Consider the following 2,915-nt stretch of genomic DNA (forward strand, 5'->3'; position numbering starts at 1 on the left):
TTGGGATTAATTGGAGGCATCCATGGATTCTTTTTGATAGAAAAATGTTTTATTCTTCTTGTATCACCAAATGCCAAGGTATATTTTAAGTCTTATTTATCTTTTGCTTCAAGGCTTTATATTTTTTATTTCCAGGATGCTTGCTCTGTAATAATGATATTTTCATGCAATTGTCTATGTAAGGGATGGTGCTCTAATTTTATTTTTTTCCATAATTTTATTGATAAATAGCAATGAGACAGTTTCAAATCAAATTGGTAGGACAGTTTCAATAATTAACACATTGCATACTCTCTTCCTAGTGGTTATTTGCTGTACAAGATGCAGACATGATCTCCTATTTACAAACACCATTAGAACAAATCCTTCTATTCATTAAGAGAATGTAACTATATATCTATCCTAACCACTTTGAATACACAGATACAAAATGGACATTCATTTGTATACCCTCTTTTTGTTCAGTTCTGTTATTTGAATATTATAGGTATGTAAACACAGCAAAATATTCTAAAAGAGTCCAGTAGCCCATAATAGTATTGTGTCTTCCGTTTCACTGGCAATGTCAGAAATTGTTGACCTGAGTCCCCTGTAGCTCAACATAACAGCATGGCTTTACTCCTTATATTTCATTTTTATACTTTTCTGCTGGGTGGTTAAGACCAAGGTAAAGCAGGACCTATGCAACAAGAGTTGTACCTTTTGGATCTGATAAGGTCAGTGAAATACCCTCAGGATTTATCCTGAAATCCTGTACTTCAAATTGTAGAACGTTTGTCAGTGTCAGCCATGTGTATGAGTCACGGCTATTGCTTGGCCAATGTGCTCTCTGTGAAAGCCTGAGAGAATGTTTTCTCTCCGTGTGACTCTCCTTAGGCACACTCTACCTCATCGATCACTTTCCTCTTTGGCCCCATAATCTCCTTGGTCAGAAAATTTGGGACACAACTAAGTTACATGACATCACAGTACAAGTTCTCATATGCCCTGAGTCTTTTTTTTTTTTTTTTTCCTGAGTCTTAATTGACCTTAGAAGGCTAGGGCCAAAATGTTGGCTTTCCTTGCGGCCCTCCTTTTTCTCTAATTTTGGTCCGCAAACTTAGGTTATTAACCATCCAGAAGACAAGCTTATTGTTATTACCATATAACTTAGGCTGTTAAGCTTAACCTCACTATCTGTCTGCATATCAAAGATTTTAGGCATACTATGGAACAGGTATTTTTCATCAAGTATTGATATGTTGAACTTTAAATCCCTACATAATGTGATGAAAAAACATTTAAAAATTAGAATATATTTTAAAAATAGGCATAAAGAATTATACACTTCTTATGTTTACACATAAGTCCAAAAATCTCAACATATACAACCTTGAAGCAGGACAGTTCTAATTTTAAAAATACATAAATCATTCTGAACAGAAAATTACTCTTAGTTATGGTTATTATTTTTTAAACATCTATTGCTAGTCAGTTGATGTATTTATTACAATCTTTTGTTTAATTTTATGGTTGGTTCAAAATAGGACTATATCTATTTCATGTCTGGGGAAAGAAGAGTCTCAAAGTGTTAAACTCCTACTTAGTGTTCGGATGTCTTTTCTAAACAAAAAGAAATAAGCAAGAAGGTGAAAACTTTAAAAATTCATAAAATTACTTGTTATAATCTATCTTAAGAATATTTAAAATTCCAGATACAAGAAGCTCAGAAATATGATTCATGCCAAATCTCTTTCTGACTTGAACAATTTCTTTTATTGTGCCTGTATTTGATCAACTTCTCTGTGTAAAATGAAATGTTAAGTTTTCTTTATTTGGTATGGGGTTTCACTACATAGCTCAGGCTCCTAGTGATCCTCTTGTTTCAGCCTCTCCAGCATTGGGATTACAGGTGTGCGCCACCACGCCCAGTATCTCAGTGGCCAGCTCACTGTGGGGCTGGCATGGCATGCAGTACCAGGTATCAAACCTGTGACCTTGCACTTGCCAGGCAGGTGCTTAGACCACTGAGCTCTCTCTCTCTGACCCTAAAACAATGTGTTTTATTCATGATATATTTCTTCTGCATCTATACATTATAAGAAAAATAGATTAATTGTTTGGTGGGATGGTTAAAAAGATAAATACTTGTGAAAGACTCTAAGGAAAACATACCGAAACATTTCCTTATGGTGATGTGGGACCCTGCCTTCCTCTATGGCTTGCTACCCACTCTCTGGACCTTTACCTGCTTGCTTAAGCCACTATTAACATAGATATATGCTGTGCTGGGGCAAGTAGTAATATCTTTAAAATATCATGTTTAAATTTGTTTAAAATTCTATTTTGTGCATAAAAATATAAAATGCTTTAATGTTGCATAAAAGGATGACACATGGATAGTTGTGTGATAAAATACGCTGAATTGTTCTTATAGAATCCAGAAAGTTGGTGTTTGAGTACCGCAGTCCAACTCTTTCAGCTTTTCTGCATGATTGAAACTTTCCAAAGGGCCAGCTAAATAGCTCAGTGGATTAAAGCACCTGCAAGTGGATGCAGGGTTTGGGAGTTCAATCCCAGCTGTAATCCCAGCTCTTGGGAGGCTGTAAAGAGGTGGATCACTACGAGTCCGATCTAGTAGTGATACCCTGAACACCCTGTAGACCCATCCCTAAAATGCAAAATAAATAAATAAATTGAAACTTTCCAAAAACAAGTACATATCAAGGCCTCAAATAGATTTTAAATCAAATCTCATGAAAATTGCCAGTCTTAATAGGGTAAAGTTTTTCCTTGGCCTAGTGCTTACCTGAGGACAGTATAGTAATTTGGAAATTGAAAATACAAGCTTCAATCAGAGTATTTACCCTAAATGTTTAGGAAATTAACTTCCTCAAAGGAATTCTAATCTCAAGAAGGATAAAAACAATAGTAGG

General features: G+C 35.2%; 1 protein-coding gene across 1 annotated transcript in view; it reads left to right on the forward strand.

Annotated features, from left to right (window-relative positions):
* Positions 1-2,915, forward strand: part of Slc39a12 (solute carrier family 39 member 12) — an 83,992-nt gene that overhangs the window by 53,872 nt on the left and 27,205 nt on the right. The window lies entirely within an intron of this gene.

The sequence above is a fragment of the Octodon degus genome, unplaced genomic scaffold (assembly GCF_000260255.1).
Source record: "Octodon degus isolate 3935 unplaced genomic scaffold, OctDeg1.0 scaffold00220, whole genome shotgun sequence".
Taxonomy (NCBI): domain Eukaryota; kingdom Metazoa; phylum Chordata; class Mammalia; order Rodentia; family Octodontidae; genus Octodon; species Octodon degus.